Source organism: Geotrypetes seraphini, chromosome 17 (genome assembly GCF_902459505.1).
Source record: "Geotrypetes seraphini chromosome 17, aGeoSer1.1, whole genome shotgun sequence".
Classification (NCBI taxonomy): domain Eukaryota; kingdom Metazoa; phylum Chordata; class Amphibia; order Gymnophiona; family Dermophiidae; genus Geotrypetes; species Geotrypetes seraphini.
The window spans coordinates 28026610-28044068 of record NC_047100.1 but is presented as its reverse complement, the minus strand read 5'-3'; the positions used below and the strand labels follow the sequence as shown (position 1 = coordinate 28044068).

Below are 17459 nucleotides of genomic sequence, written 5' to 3'. Positions count from 1 at the left end.
GTGCCCCCGCAAAGACGGCGCCCCTCTTACGTCATTGCTGCTGACATAGAGCCTATTCCAAACTACATAACAGAACTACCAAGGGGGCTGACCCAGTCCCACACAAAATTCTTCCCATTCTCACCCCCACCCATAACTCCACCTGCATCTCTACCCAGCCCCACCCAAAGCAGCAATAGCAGTAGCCTCTCCTTCCAGAGGCAGTGGCTAAGGCCTCTCCCATAGGAAGGGCCTTAGGCCCCTACCTGATGCATACATGAATCTACAAGAGCTCTTAGCGGTCCAGTCAATTTATTCCACAGTGTTACTCCCGTGAAAGAGATAGCGGAAGACCTCACAGTGTACCGCCGAGAAGCCTGTCAGCCTGCTTCTCCCTCCCTGCCACCTATTCAATGTCTCTGTCTGACGTTTGTATTTTTGAGACCCCTAAACACCTATGTTCTGCTTTTAAAGATATATGTACATCGCCTAGACGGCTTGATAGGCGGGTATATCAAAATAAAAATAAACTTGAAACTTAAAAGTTCATAAGAATGAATAGAAAAAAATTGATACCTATTAATACTGGTCAATCAGTTCAATTGTTGAAAAAATAGTAATGCGTTTGTCACTATAAAGTGATAAATAACCCAATGGTCTGCACAAATGCTAAACAATTTTGACACTCCCAAGATTATAACAGCTCCAGTTCTTTCTGCGACCATTCCAGTTATATGAAATTCTCCCGTTCTCCAGCGTGGTTCACGTTTCACCGCAGGGCAGCTTCTTTAGGCAGAAATTATAGCTGAACTGCATAAGCCAAACTCTCTTTGTTGCAAGAAAGCCCTTGTCGTGTGTTTCCACGCAAATGGTTAAAACTGGTGCGAGGAAAGTGTGTTTGCCTAGCATCCAGAGAATCTTTTAATTCAACTCCCACGCCTTCACACTTTGGTGGGGGACCTTCGGCCCATCTGTTCAATGGCCGCTCCTGTCATCTGTGTCAGCGAAATGTATCATTAGAGAAATGATCCCCGACTCTGTGTAGTTCAAAAGCAAGCAGTCAGTCAGGAATGTGATCCCGATCCAGTTTCCAACGGTGAAACCAGAAATGTAAAACACAGCTGGAAATCCGGCCACAGTCAGGCTTTATGCTGGCCATGAGCTCAAAGAAAATGACCACCTGCTTACTGGAGCTGTGACCTCTTCCCAGTGCATTCCTGCACTTTGAGACTGCCATTGTCCTGTTCTTGTGGACAACATCGGGACTGCGCCGGGAAGTTTGTGCATTTCAACATTCCCCAAAGGTTTCTTGAGTTCCACAAATCAAACTCGGAACTATCCTGCTCACAAAGGTTCTGAAATCAATGGCATGGGCTAGGGGTTTTCCCTCCCCCCAGAGTGTGCTCTGTACAGCTATAATTTTTTAGCAGGGGAGTGAGAACTCTGGGATTAACTACTACTACTGCTATTAATTATTTCTATAGCGCTACCAGACGCACGCAGGGCTGCACAGAGTCACAAAGAACAAGAAAACAGTCCCTGCTCCAAAGAGCTTACAATCTAAACAGGCAAGATAGGCAAACAGGATGTCATGGATATAGATAAGGGGAATGATTAATCAGTGGGCTGGGATGGAGGGCAGAGGGGAGTACAGGACAATCAATCAATTGTGACATCACTGATGAGGTTGGCTCTTATTGGTGGAATGAAGCATTATGACATCACAATCTCAGCTCTGCTTCCCAAAGACTGAAATTCTTCACACTACTATTATGAATTATTTCTATAGCGCTATCAGACATACACAGTGCTGTACAGAGTCACAAGGAAGAAAGTCCTTGCTCAAAACAGCCAAGACAGACAAGGGGATGGGTTGGAGGGCAGAGGAGTAGGGTTAAGGATTGAAGGCTATATCCAAAATGTGGGTTTTCAGTCTGCTTTTAAACAAGGGAAGTAAGTATTCAGGGTCTCATACGTTCCTATTAGGAATGCCAAATTAACAGAAACTTCACTAAAAATTACTAACAGGATCTTATCAAAACTTTGAACTAGGGCTAAAAGCCAGGGAAGAATAATTAACCTACAGAAACACTGGCTCAGCGATTTAACTGTTCAAAGCAGGTGTTGCTTCAAATAAGTGTTTAACTTATTAGTTTAAGAAAAATAAACAGAGACAGAAAGGATAATGCAGGCGTTTTAGCCTGTATGTTAATAATTCACTTGCAGCGAAGCAAGAGTCAGATTTACCACCACCTCAGCCCCCACCCCTCAGAGCGCAAAATGCCTTGTAAGTTTAGGCCGTATGCGAGCTGCAAGTTTATGGGGGGGGGCCCCCCACACCCCTCCTCAACCAGAGCACCATACACCCCCTCAGACTGCAAAACGGAATAGGGAGGCGGGCATTGACGGGTCACCCAAGTGACCCAATCCCTTCATTGCCCCAGGTAGCAAAGTTCGGCAGTGAGCCTGCCAGAACCGAGAGGGAAAAGACTTAAGAGGACCCGATTAGTATTCATTGATTGTGTGATTGGTTACTTGTTGGGTTGTGGTCGTTACTTTTCATTTTGGAATTCCTTTCTCTCTGCATTTCTGAATAAATTGTAGGCCGCTATGACCTTTTGCAAAGGTGGGGCATCGAGTGATTCATAAACATATTAGAAACCACTTTGAGTGAATCTCCTCATGAAAAATCCAGTTAATAAATTACTTTTTTTTCACTTATTTGCACGTTTTCACTCAAGCATCACTTCACCTATTTTCTTGCGTCGTGAACTTGAACTTTGCCCCCCACCCCGAAACAACTGTCAGAAACGAACCCCCAACTACTTCAGGCGATCACAAAAGAATAAACAGCAGGCAATAATCACAAAAGGAAGGTTTTGCGCCTTCAGAAACTGAAGATTTTACAGTCCAAACGTTTAGAAGTCTAGAGCTAGGCCAGCTTTACAAATTGCCTAAGGTGAAGAAGCTTCATTCATGGCAGTTTTGCCTAACAAGGAGAAATAAAAAGTAAGTGCTGACCACCACAAACACTAAGAACTACCGGGTTTCCCTGAAAATAAGACAGCGTCTTATATTAATTTGGGGTCCAAAAAACACACCAGGGCTTATTTTTGGGGGGTGTCTTATTTTTTTCATGTACAGTGATCTTCTCTCCCTTACTCCCCTCCACCCCAATCCTTTTTCCTTTCTCTCCCCCATATGTGTAGCATCTTTTCCTCTCTCTCATCCATCCCTCTGCAGCATCTTTCTATCCTTCTATCCCTATCTCCCTCCCTTCCCTCCCTCCCCCCCTCCCCATGCAGCAGAACCACACCGACCCTCCTCCCTCCAAAATAGCAACGTCGGCAGCACTTTAAAGAGGCCTCTTTGTGGTCTTCTCCCGCCGGGGCCTTCCCTGTGCCCCGTCGCTGATGACATTATCCTAGCTAGGCAGTTGCCTAAGGTGAAGAAGCTTCATTCATGGCAGTTTTGCCTAAAAAGGAGAAGCTTCATTCATGGCACACCCCCCCAAAAAAAAAAAAATTAAAAAAACAACAGTAGGTCCTGACCACCACAAACACAAAGAACCATCAGAATGTACTTTCATTCACAGGGAAGATGGGCAAGTTTCAAAGAGACCTTTACCAGAATAAATGGCTTTTGAAAAATGCCCTCATTATGAGCCATGCTTTGGTAAGATTGTTCTGGAAAGAGTGTTGTGATAAATCTCGCCATGAAAAAGTTGGTTGATAAATCCCAAAAAGTAAATCAATTACGATTGCTGCATTTAGTTATCAAACGTTTAAGGGGGAAGGAACAAACCCGAATGTTTGTCTAGGCCAGTGTATCGCAAACTTTGTGCCACAGTACACTAGAGTGCCTCCAGAGATTTCAGGTGCATCGTGGCACACTGGGGAGGAGGAGAGGCGCTGGTTGACCACCTACAGGACATGCATCTTGCGGCGAGAGGCATGTCCTGTAGGCAATCGGCCGCGTCAGCGTGCCTCCTTCTCCCCGGCACTCCTCCCTGGCATTTTAGGGCCCGCCTGGAGGGTCTTTGTGCGGGCATCGACACAATGACATCATGGCAATGCCCGCGCACTTCTGGAAGCCTCGAGCCGCGGCCACTGCGTTTAGTATGCCGCGGCTCGGGAAAGTCCGCAGGACACCGGTCTAAACCTTCTGATGCCCTCGCACCGACTCCGTCTAGATAGAAAGACAAAAAGGGATGGAATTCGACATACCACCTCTCTGTGTGGTTATAATCTAAACAGCTTACATATTCTATGCAGGTACTTCTCTTGCACCTGGGATAACGGAGGGTTAAGGGACTTGCCCAGAGCCACAAAGAGCCTGCAATGAGAATCAAACCTGGTTCTCTGGCCACTGTACTAATCATTAAGCTACTTTTCCACCCAAAATGCAGTGTGAAGATATCAAAAGCACATAAAGAAATTTAACTGCTGGGATGGTGTAGATGGGCTGGAGTGAGCTTTGCCGGAGACTTCAGAAGTTGGAACCTAAGAACAGTACCGGGTAGAGCTTTGAATTCTTGCCCAGAAATAGTCGACGAAGAAACCGCCCCCCCAAAAAAATTTTTTAGATTGAATAAGGTTGGGCAGACTGGATGGACCATTCGGGTTTTTATCTGCCGTCATCTACTATGTTACCATGTAACTACAAATGTGAATTTTGTTCCAAATTAGACTAAACATCTATAAATCCAGAGTTGGAGTCATAATGTTAAACAAACCAAAGAGACAGAAAGCCTTCCGAAAAGTCTTGCAAATATACTCCAGCCCCCACCCCACCCCCTTACTCACAAGGGCACTGCAACAATCACAAGCAACAGCAGAGAGAACAAACATTTATTCAGATCTGGAAGCGCCCGGCAATGATGCTCCGAGCCGGCAGGCGTCTTCCAAAGAGATTTATACTCGTGCACCTCCAGAGCTGAATTATGGAAATCTTCTGGCACCAGGGCATCAGAGCTGCCAAATTCAGTCAGGAAGGTTCTGTTCCAGCTCCCTGTCCCAGCCTGAAAGCCTCCAGTAAGCAGGAGCCTTTTTGGCCATGGAACTGTGCAAGATCCATATTCAGGCTGCAGCTGTTACTCTGGGCCTGAAAGAAAAATGCATCCAGTCCCCCCTCCCCTCCATCCCACGCTTCACAGCCCATTCACCTCCTCATGACAAAAGAAACAAAGGCAGATTCCGTCTCCCCTCCCCCTCCAGTCCCTGCTCAAGCCAAATCCCCATTTCTACAGCTGCAGGGTGCCCTCCAGGCTCAACACCCAGGGGGAGGAGTGACACAAACAGCTCCCATATTCCGAAAGGAATCGCATTATGAAGGACCGTGTATGTTATGGATTGCACAGTAATGGTCTTAGGGGGAGGGGAGTGTAGCAGGGGAATAGGCTGGGGGCCATATTTTTCTTCCTCCTCCTGAGCCCCATGGTAATTTACACCTTTAGAGAAAGACATCTCTCAAGCCCACCCCCAAATGCCAATGCTGAGCTGGGGACTACAGGGGCTAATGGTCTTTCCTGTACTCACTCCGTGCAGCCATTTTTATAACTGCATATAAAAAATATAAACCACTTTGGTTATGGAAAGGTGGTGCATCAAATTCATGACCCCCAGTAGCTTGGACGCACTGTGAACAGAGTGAATAACCCTCTTTCTTTGACATGAGGAACCTAAATTCTTTGCATGATGTGACACCTCTTCCTCTTGTCACCTTGTCTAAAGTAGAGAGTTGTGCGAGAACAGAAATCCCACCCGTCCCCGCGAGGAATCCCCTCTGCCCCCGCCCGTCCCTGCGAGAATCTCCTCCGCCCCCGCGAGGAATCTCCTCCGTCCCTGTCCGTCCCCATGAGGAATCCCTTCCGTCCTCGCCCGTCCCTATAAACTTCAGAAATAGTTATTTCATTTAATTATGCTACTGAATTAAAGGCTCTGATAGAAACCCATTTACAAATAAGCAAAGAGACTTTATTAATTTGGAAATATTAATTGGGAAGAATACATACTTTGTAAATGGGTTTCTACCAGAGCCTCTAATGTAAATATAAAATATAAATACTCAGCTGATGAGGACTTCCTTTGCAGTTGGCCGGGGGTCCCTTTTGCCAAGCTTGGCAGGCAGCGGTAGCATCCCTGAGTCACAAATGCTGGCACCTCAGTGGCTCATGGATGTTGCCAGCGACTGCTATGCTTGGTGGAGGGGAGTTCTGGCCGTCTCTAGAGGAGGTCCTCTGCTGGCGGTGCTTGGGGATCCCCACCAGTCACAGCAAGGGTCAGCAAGTACTTCAACACTGAAGAAATAAAACAAGAAATGCATTTCCTTGTCTTTTGAGCACAATACAAAGACATCTATATACATTTCCCAAAGCTAATATATTTTAGTCAATAAATTCCGTTTTTTTACCTTTTTTGTCTGGAGACTTATTTTTCCATAAAGTTGGTCCCAGTTTCTTGTTCCCGCTTTCCCATCTTCTGTAAATTCTTCTGTTGCTGTCCATTGGTTCCTCCTACCATGGTCCAGCATTTATCCCTTTCTCATCTTTCGTGCCTGCCTACTAGCCCCATGCCTAACATTTCTCCTTCTATCACCCCTCTCCAGCACCATGCCACATTTCTCCCTCCATTCCCTTCACCACTATGTCCAACATTCCTCCCTCTTGCATCCATCTCAATCTGCCCCACTGTTCCCTTTCCACCACAATATTTCTTCCTCTCATCTGTACCTCACTCCCTCCCTATGACCAAAAATTTTCCTTTCTTCCATTCCCATGTACACAACCATCTCTTTCCCTCCGTTCCTCTCTCCCAGGTCCATGCCATCTGTGTCCAAAAACACACTCCCTCCCCCCCACCTCAACATCTATTTCCCTCCCTTTCCATCCTCTTTCCCCAAGTTCATGCCTTGTGTCCAAAAACACACTCCCTCCCCCACCTCAGCATCTCTTTCCCTCCCTTCCTCCATCCTCTTTCCCAAGTTCATGCCTTGTGTCCAAAAACGCACTCCCTCCCCCACCTCAGCATCTCTTTCCCTCCCTTCCTCCATCCTCTTTCCCAAGTTCATGCCTTGTGCCAAAAACGCACTCCCTCCCCCACCTCAGCATCTCTTTCCCTCCCTTCCTCCATCCTCTTTCCCAAGTTCATGCCTTGTGTCCAAAAACGCACTCCCTCCCCCACCTCAGCATCTCTTTCCCTCCCTTCCTCCATCCTCTTTCCCAAGTTCATGCCTTGTGCCAAAAACGCACTCCCTCCCCCTTTTGTGTTCCGCCTCCCAGCCCTCATCTGCAAGCAAATTACCAGCAAAATGGATCTTGAGCCGCGAGGCTCGTCTTCTTTTTCCTACCTGCTCTGCCACAGCACACAGCCGACTGAAAGTCTTCCCCGATGTCAGCGCTGACGTCGGAGGGAGGGAGGGCTTTGCTTAAGCCCTCCCTCCGACGTCAGCACTGACATCGTGGAAGACTTCCGGTTGGCTGTGTGCTGCGGCAGAAAAGGTAGGAAAAAGAAGACGAGCCTCGCGGCTCGAGTTGCATTGAACCCCACAGGATCCCCGCGACCCTAGGGGGTGTCCCCACGGGATCCCCGTGACCCGAAGAGGGAACCCGCAGGATTCCCGTTGTCCCCGTTCCCGTGCAGCTCTCTAGTCTAAAGTACAGAACTAGAGAATTTGACCCCATCCCCGCAGGAACTCAATTTCCCTGTCCCCGCGAGTTTTGTCACTGTCCCTGCCCCATTCCTGTAAGCTCTGCTTTAACCGCACAAGCCTCAAACACTTAAGGTTTTAAAGTGTTTGAGGCGTGTACAAATGAGGACAGTTTGCAGGAATGGGGCAGGGACAGGAAAAGAACTTGCAGGGAAGGGTAAAAATTTGTCCCCGTGTCATTCTCTATTCAGAACCACACGGTTCTATTTTCAAACATCCAGCCGCATCTCCAGATAATTCTCGGGGTGACCCAGTAAGAGCCCACAGAGGATCCAAGTTTCCTCCAGACCCACAACTCGGCAAAAGAAACTTCAAGCAGAGGCTGCTGCAATCTAAGACCTGTTGCAGCAAATTATAGAGACCAGCTCTAAAGTGCTTTCTGCCCATGCCTCCACTTCCTGAACTTTCCTGCCCTTCTTCAGACTGAAAATGCAGTGTGCGAAACAGTGGCGTACCTAGCATATGTGACACCCGGGGCCCATCATTTTTTGACACCCCCTCCCCATCTGTATGAAAAACATGATTTTTAGTAATACAAATGTCACACAAGAATGTACCTAGGAAAAGGCAGCATCTTACACACTGCAGTGAGAAGTACATCTACACAGCGAATCCTAACAGAAAACCATGTCTTTCGAACACACAGAACACAGAAAACACCTTCGCCTAGTATGTAATCACAAACTAACCCCTCCCCCTTTTACAAAACTGTAGTGTGATTTTTAGCCACAGTGGTAACAGCTCAGATGCCAACGCTAAAAAACGCTCTACAGTTTTATAAATGGGGAGATAGAATAAAAATACTTAGACAAAGTTTAAACTAAAGCACCAAGAAGCTGGACTGTGCATACAATGCAACACCACAGAAACAGCAATGCATCTCCCCTAAAGCAAAAAAAACAAAAACAAAAAAGAATTTTTTTTCTACCGTGTCTTCTCTGGTTTCTGCTTTCCTCATCTTCTTATCACTCTCTTACTTTCATCCACTGTCTACCCTCTCTCTGCCCCTTTTATATGGCATCTTCTCTCCTTCTATTCCCCTTCCAGAAACTTTATGCCTCTCTCGTCCATCTCTCCCTTCATCCCCATTGGTCTGGCATCCATCTTCTTCCCTTCCCTCCTCCAATGGTCTGGCATATCTCTCCTCCCCTCTCCCACACCCCCATGGTCTGGCATTTCACTCTCTCCTCTCCCTTCCCCCCACTTCCATCAGCATCTGTCCCCTTTCTTTCCCTCCAACCCAATTCCATGCAGTATCCTTCCCCCTTATGTCTCTTTCCCCTTTCCCTGCACACCAATTCCATCAGCATCTGCTCCTTTCTCTCCCTCCAGCACGCTTCCATACCACCCTGACCCTCTTTCTCATCCTCCACACCCTTCCATACCACCCTGACCCCCTTTATCTCCTTCCACTACCATGCTATGCTCCTTTCTCTTTCCATCCAAATCAGCAAGGTCCCACGATGACTGTGTCTACCGCCTCTGCTCCGGAAGAGGTAAGTGACGTTGGAGGGGGGTGGGCTGGCAGACACAGGAAGTTGTGGCAAGGTCCCGCGATGACTGCAGCTGCCGGTCCACCCTCCTCTGACATCACTTATCTCCTCCAGAGCAGAGGAGGTAGACAGTCATCACGGGACCTTCCTACACTTCAGCGCGGCTGCTGCCTCTGCTCTGGAATAAGTACGGCAGCAGCAATGGTGGTCTAGTGGTGACGCGGGGCAGGAACGATCTGCTTATACTCCTGCCCCATGTAGAGCTGTGCTGTGAGTTCCTGTGGTCTCATGAGACTACAACAGGGAGTTCCTGTTGTAGTCTCGTGAGACCACGAGAACTTACAGCACAGGGCAGGAGTGTAGGAAAATGACTCCTGCCCCACGTCACCGCTAGACCACCAGGTAAGGTCCGGGGGTGGGTCAGAGCTGGCCCAAAACCTATTCACAAATTTTCACTATTCGCAGGCCGGCTCTTCTCCTAATCCCTGTGAATAGGGAGGGAGAAGTGTACAGTAAAGAGCGTGCACTTTTGAGGAGAGTGTGGCGTAGTGGTTAGAGCATCCCGAGGTTGTGGGTTCAAACCCCATGCTGCTCCTTGTAACCCTGGGCAAGTCACATAATCCTCCACTGCCCCAGATACATTAGATAGATGGCCACCGGAACAGATAGGGAAAATGCTTCAAGTGCCTGTGCGTAAACCACTTTGAGTGTGGTTGTAAAAGGTGATATACAAGTCCCAATCCCTTTCCCTGATGTCATAATGCCTGGCAGAAAGCCAAATAGTAGCAACATTCCAGAGCTGAGATTGTGATGTCATAATGCCTCATTCCACCAATGCCTAAGAACCAACCTCATCAGTGATGTCACAATGGCTTCATTGCTCTATACTTGGCTCACTTCTGATACAGTATTGGAGGAGAGTGTGGCGCAGTGGTTAAAGCTACAGCCTCAGCACCCTGAGGTTGTGGGTTCAAATCCTGCACTGCTCCCTGTGACCTTGGGCAAGTCACTTAATCCCCCTATTGCCCCAAGTACATTGGATAGATTGTGAGGCCACCGGGACAGATAGGGAACATGCTTGAAGTACCTGTATGGAAACCACTACAAAAAGGCAGTATACAAGTCCCAAACCTTTTCCCGTTTCATCCCCCCAAAAAAGTGAACAATCTAAGAAGATACACGGAGGAGAAAAAGAAACAAAATCTTGAAAGACAACCCAAACTGGAGGCAACAGAGTCAAGAAGAGGGAAGCAATTGACGTACGTTAAGGAAGCTGCAGAGAGTAGAGTTGCCTTAGAGCTTATGTTTTCTTGATTTCTATGCATCCATCACTACGATGTGCTCTTTGCTGGCAGCTCTTTCTTTGGGATGGTTGTTCTCATTTTCCTTGAAGCAAAACCACCGTTAGAGCACCGGGAACCTGGTTGAAATTGCACCGCTGCACCCTGTGATCCTGAGCAAGTCACGTAACCCTTCATTCCCTCAGGTACAAAAATGATCTTGTCAGCTTTCCAGGGACTGGGAAAGACCTGAACGGAAATCCCCTTGAGCCGATACTGAAAAAAGTCTGAGCAAAATCCAAAATATAAGATAGATATATTCTGCTTGCTATCAGCTGCTCTGTTACCATATCACATCCTTAGAGCCCCGTCAGTGTGGTTACCTAATGCAAAACAGGCCGAGCAGAAAAACTGTGCGCTAGCGTGACGGGAACACGGCCAGTGCAAGTGCACAAGGGTCTGCTCTAGTGGCAACTATGTCCCGCACAAAAACATTTGCATCAGCGCTCCTCAGATTCCACGCACATATGCTGGAATGCTATCCTGTGCGTAAAATACTCATTTATGCAACATATGCTTGGACGAATGTGCATGGAATCTGAGGAGCGCTGATAACCATGTGTCAACAATCCAACCCTGTGGCTCTTTGTTCAACACACCTCCTCTCAGCTGTGTGTGTTAGTTAAATATGCTTTTGCGCCAGGCGGAAAATGTTCTGGATCTAGGGTTACCCGGACATGGCCTCTTTTTAGAGCGCTCTCCGGGTGGCCGGACGGATTTCCAAAATGCAGCAGTTTGTCTGGGTTTTGGAAGGCCCCGAGCTCGGTGCCATGGCCCCCGGGGGGCCTCCGAGCTTGGGGAAGAAGAGCCGAGGTGCATGTGGGGGGTCAGGGCTGGAGGGGCGGAACCACGTGTCCTCTTTCTTAATAAAGAAATCTGGCAACCCTACGTGGCTCCTTATGCTCAGAGCAGTAAAGGGAAGAAGCAGGCAGGAAATCCTGGCAAACGCTTCCGCAGAAGAACAACTAAGCTTTTACACCTCCGCAGACTTTACGCCGCAGCCTTGGCATTGCGCGCAGCCTGGCTGTCTTCTTTGCGCTTCTCTGCAGCTGCGTTAACTGTGCTGTGCAGTGATGTCTGCCGGAGGTTTGCACAGTTAGCTCCTGCGTAAAAACTTCTACATAGATTGCACTCAAAATTGTGCACAAAAGCTGAGCTTACTTGTGCAGAAAGCCTAATATATGTTGCTGCTTAAGGGCAGAGGCGAAGCTAGGCGGGGTGCAAGGGAAACAGTCGTTCTCCCAAATGGATTTTCAATGATACAGATGCCTATGTGAACTGGGCCTTCACCGACACCAGAAGCGTAGCCAGGTTTTGACATCAGAGGGAGCAGACCTTTTGTGAATAGGCACCAGTGCAGGGCTGAAAGGCTGAGCCATATAGGCCTCATTTAATTCAAAATCCATTTTTTTTTTGCGGGGGGGCGCTCCCTTTGCACCCCACCTAGCTACGCCTCCGACTGGCACCTATTTTACAAAATGTCTGCTCCTCCCCTGACGTCAAAACCTGGCCTTGCTTCTGCCTAAGGGGTCACCTTATCTGCCACTTTGGATTTTATAAACTTCACTAGATTCCACTTTTCTCTTTGTGTCTCCTCCCACAAGGGCAGTGTTTTAATTCATAGTGAAAATAAAAATTCAGCTCCGGGCAGCTACCGTGTTACTCTTTTCATTTTAACTACATTAGAAGGAGGTTTCCGAGTCACACTAGATTGCCCTGCATTAAGGTGCAGTATAAGACCCAAAGCCCACCAATGGCTTTACTTCACTTCATTTTGGCTCCTCTGCCAGAAGGGACTGGAGAATAAATGAGAGGCCAGGCTTCTGTGTCTTAAGAAACTACACACAAGGACATTTAGCTATTCAACCAAGATTTCTCCCCAAGACATAGAACGGAAAGGAATCCTTATGGAATAACAGTAAATCTGGGATTTTCAGGTGCACATCTTCATTCCTGTTTGGACCAGAGGACGGGAGTACCAGAGCCATTCAATACAAAAGTTACCACCTTGTTTTCTTAAGCTGACCTTTCTTTTTGCTTTCCGGGCCTATCCATCAGGGACTTTCTTCTGACACGCTGAAGAGCCTCACAGCTCCCTCCCCAAGACAAGACACAGCATTCATGGATATCTCTTATCCTTTTCATTCCTTCTCCAAATTCTATCATGACTGTTTCCCAGATTTTCCTTTTCTACCTCCGTACTCACGACAACCATTTTTGTATTTTTGAATCCTTTCTCCAGCTGAAATGCTGACACTCGCACCATTCCCAAGCTTCAACCTCAGGTCATTCCTTGTTCATCATGAATTTTGATCTCTTTCAGTCCCCATCAAAGTGAAGGATGTCCATGGGTACCTCTTCTTGGGATTCAACTTGTTAAGGGATCACAAACACTTTTACTTCTTTCCAAACCCTGCTAACAGGTATCTGAGACATAACATCTTTATCTGTCTAAGAAATGCAAAGTTTCCTCCACTGTGGGACACCCCAAAACAAAATCATAACTTTTCCCTCCTTTCTCATCTCCTTTCACTCTCAAGATAAAATGCTGGCGTCCTCAGAGAAATCTTTTTGTGCTGATCCAGTGGTCGAAAGAGAGACCAATTTAAGTGGGGAGGAAACTGACAAGTTCAAAAAATATAAAGAGATTTTCTAACTCAGGTTCATTAATCACCATCTTTCTCATTCAAATCAAAGTAGAGAATGACACAGGAACTCATTTTCCTATCCCTGCCCCATTCCTGCAAGCTCTGTCCTCATCTGTGCAAGCCTCAAACACTTTAAGATCATAAGTAGCAACATTCTAGAGCTCAGATTGTGATGTCATGATGCCTCATTCCACCAATGCCTAAGCTCCGTTCTTATCTGCACAAGCCTCAAACACTTTAAAATCATAAGTAACAACATTCTAGAATTCAGACTGTGATGTCATAATGCCTCATTCCATCAATGCCTAAGCTCCGTCCTCATCCGCACAAGCCTCAAACACTTTAAAATCATAAGTAACAACATTCTAGAATTCAGACTGTGATGTCATAATGCCTCATTCCACCAATGCCTAAGCTTCGTTCTCATCTGCACAAGCCTCATACACTTTAAAATCATAAGTAACAACATTCCAGAATTCAGACTGTGATGTCATAATGCCTCATTCCACCAATGCCTAAGCTTCGTTCTCATCTGCACAAGCCTCATACACTTTAAAATCATAAGTAACAACATTCCAGAATTCAGACTGTGATGTCATAATGCCTCATTCCACCAATGCCTAAACTCTGTCCTCATCTGAGCAAGCCTCAAACACTTAAAAATCATAAGTGTTTGAGGCTTGTGCAGTTTGATTATTTCTCACCCGCCCTTATCCATGGCGAGTTACATATAACATACACAATAAAAGATTTACATTTATCGTACAAAACACTTCAGAGACACACTATAACAAATTACATATAACATACACGTCGCATCAACGCCGAATTTCATTTAAGGCCAATTTTGGCCAAACCCACAAATATTATTCTAAATACTTTTTGTCTTTATCTGTTTTTAAGTCCTTTATTCTAATTTGTATTTTATCTGTATCCCATATATTAGCTCACCTTGTTGTGAACCGCCTAGAACGTTTTCGGTATAGCGGTATATAAGAATAAAATTATTATACATCAAAATATAAGATTCCATAAGTCATACAAGATGCCTCAATTCAGGCGGAGCTTACAGGAATGGGACAGGGACAGTGACTAAACTCATGGGGACGGGAAAATTCAGTTTCTGCAGGGACGGGGAAAAATTTGGCCCCGTGCCATTCTCTGTATCAAAGGCGTGCACTTAAGTTTCAAGGTACTGAAGGCAAAGTTTTGAACTATTGCAATGAGCTCTATCTGTCCGGCTGTCGCTGTAACAAGCAGAGTGTATTCACTCAACCCCCACACGTGCCACCAGGGCTAATCACCATCGCTTCAAAAGCACGAGTAGATGAGGGAGCAATGGTGGAGGTCATTTCCCTTCTCCCATGATGCTTTGCCTTCCCTGCCCAATGTTATCCTTCACGTCCTTCTAACCTTCTACAGATTTGCTCCCCATTTCTCTTCTCCCATGATGCTTTGCCTTCCCTGCCCAATGTTATCCTTCACGTCCTTCTAACCTTCTACAGATTTGCTCCCCATTTCTCTTCTCCCATGATGCTTTGCCTTCCCTGCCCAATGTTATCCTTCACGTCCTTCTAACCTTCTACAGATTTGCTCCCCATTTCTCTTCTCCCATGATGCTTTGCCTTCCCTGCCCAATGTTATCCTTCACGTCCTTCTAACCTTCTACAGATTTGCTCCCCATTTCCCTTCTCCCATGATGCTTTGCCTTCCCTGCCCATCCCCTCCTGCTCTGGTCCTACCATCAGCCTTGGATGATTCTGTCTAGCTGCCCATGTGAACTAGGAGCTTCCTGTGGCTCCCCAAATGATTGCCCTGTCCCCTTACCTTAAAGCCAGCCTTGCCAACAATGGTATTCCTCTTCCTTGATATCTAATGCGATATTCCCGTGGCCCCCTCTCAATCTCCCAACCCTTTCTTCCACATTTCCACAGAATTTATCCTTTCTTTGGCATTCTCTCCCCATTACAGTGATGTGCCAGTTTAATGTCCTTTCTTTCTCATTCCAACACTTCTCCTCTCCTACCCCCTAAAACATTATTCTACTTCCGGAAAATTCTCTGTCTTCCCCCTGCCCCATCATATGCCCACATGGCATTGCTCCGTCTCAGCCTCCTGAGGGTGTTGCTTCTCTCCCAACCATCGCCACAAAGTGATGGTTGCCTTCTTGTTCTTCTAGGTCTCGGTAATTCCCCTCTCATCGTGGTAACACGCTGTTTCTCATGCTCCTCTTCCCTCTCCCCCCCCCCCCCCAGTCTCCATTTCTCCTCTTTCTTCCAATCCTGATGGACATAAGGAAAAATATTCCCAAATTCAGGTGCACTCTGCTCATTTCCATATAAGAAGTCACCACTTAAGTCAGGGGTGTCAAAGTCCCACCTCAAGGGCTGCAATCCAGTCGGGTTTTCAGGATTTCCCCAATTAAATTGCATGCACTGCTTGCATTGTATGCTAATAGATCTCATGTATATTCATTGGGGAAATCATGAAAACCCAACTGGATTGCGGCCCTCGAGGAGGGGCTCTGACACCCCTGGCTTAAGAAAAAAGAAAAATCTAGGGATCATTTTCAACTATGTGTGCCAGTTAAGTAAATACAATGTTAGAGGTTAATTTGAAATAATTGGAGAAGAAAATTGAGAATATCATTACGTCTCAGTATAGATCCAGTGTACAGTTCTGGTTACCACCATCTCAAATAGCAGAGCTCGAAAAGTTCACAGAAATGCATCGCAAGTGATGGAAAGCCCTCAGAAGGGCTAAAACAGGTCAGGGCTCTTCAGCTTGAAAACGAGATGACCGAGGGGGGGTTATGATATGATAGAAGTTTATAAAATCATGACAGTAACTATTAAGAAGTAACCTGAAAACAAAATCAAAGCGTGCAATCTAAAGTTTGTGCAGGAAAAGTTGGTAAAAAATGATTAGCCAGGGAGATTCAGAGTCATTGATGATCATCGGAAACTGAGATCCACTGGACGGACAGCTGTGACACAGACTGACCGCTGGCAGTTCTCATCCTCCCATGGTGCTTCTGGGTCCCGGTCCCTCCTGACCACCCTCCTTGTCCAACTCCTCCTTAGGAATAACAGTCTTTCCCATCCAGCTTTAAAAGTCTCCATTTTCCCTTCCGCCCTTGCTGGCACTTGGCCATTCCTAGCATCCAGGGTTGCTCCTCTTCATCCTCCCTCCCCCCCCCCTCCAAGGGGCCCGACAACTCTCCCATCACCCAGCAGCACCCAACCATCTGCTTTTCCATACTTCCCCCATCAGCACCCTAAAATATGCCTCACCCCATCCCATTAGCTCACTTGAATGCTCGGAAATAAAGCCAATTAAACCAACAAAATATATGTCTATACACTATTAGCTTTTGGGAACTAAGCCTCCCTTCGGGTCACAGAGGCACCGATGCAAACCCGGGCCAGCAAAGGAGAAAAAGCCTAAACTTGGCTGCCAAAGTTCTTGGAGCTGCTGCCTTTGTTATCACATAAGCGATCCGGACTTTGTCTTCCGGATCTTACAGCCCTTTAAACATCCAAAACGCTGCAGACCCTGAAGCTCTGTTTGGGCGGCAAGTTAAGCCCGTCCTAGCCGCAGCCTGGGAAAGTGAGCGGTCCCTAGCAGGAGCTAAAGCCCGACTCACTGCACAAATCCCCCGCCGCAGCAGGTGCACCGCCCTCCCTGGCTTCTTACCTCGCAGCCGATCCGTCCACCACGGGGCTGAATTAATCCACCATGCGGTCCAAATCCCGGCCGCAGCTCGGGGCCTTAAGCTCCAATCCCGGGGCTAACCTCGCGCCCTCGGCTCCGGACTCTCTCGCCCGGTCTTCAGGTTACTCTGCCTGAGATCTGGTCCTGGCCACGCCCCCCGTCCCGCCCTCAAAACGCGACCAACTCGCCCCTTAGTCTAGTCCCCGCCCATGGACACGCCCCTGCCGCCCAAGCCTGCCTGCCAGGCTTTAGGCCAGCCCCGCCCCCTACCGGCCTTTTGCGCCTTTCAGCTGGCAACATATTCAAATAGGGGCTTTCAGGTATTCAGCCCTGGTTCCCCTGTGCTCCAAGTCTCAACCCCCCTCCCCCCCCCCCCGAGTTAGTGTCTGGTGGACCTCCACACCATGGCCCTAAGTCAGCAAACCCTTTGCAGGGCCACATTTTGGATGGGCCTCAGAAAAAAATAGTTCATGTCTTATTAAACTTTGCATGAGGTAAAACTCGTTCTAGTTTATATATCTTTCCTTAATTGCTTCTGATCATTTCAGCTGTACACAGTTTAGAGACTTCTTCACTTT

At 47.2% G+C, this 17459-nt stretch overlaps 1 protein-coding gene across 3 annotated transcripts in view; it reads right to left on the bottom strand.

Annotated features, from left to right (window-relative positions):
• Window positions 1-17033, bottom strand: part of PLXNB1 (plexin B1) — a 161841-nt gene extending 144808 nt beyond the window's left edge. For all 3 annotated transcript variants that reach the window (XM_033926203.1, XM_033926201.1, XM_033926205.1), the window contains exon 1: window positions 16864-17033. The gene's annotated coding sequence lies outside the window, so the exon portion shown is untranslated. The remainder of the gene's footprint in view (window positions 1-16863) is intronic.
• Window positions 17034-17459: the final 426 nt, after the last annotated feature.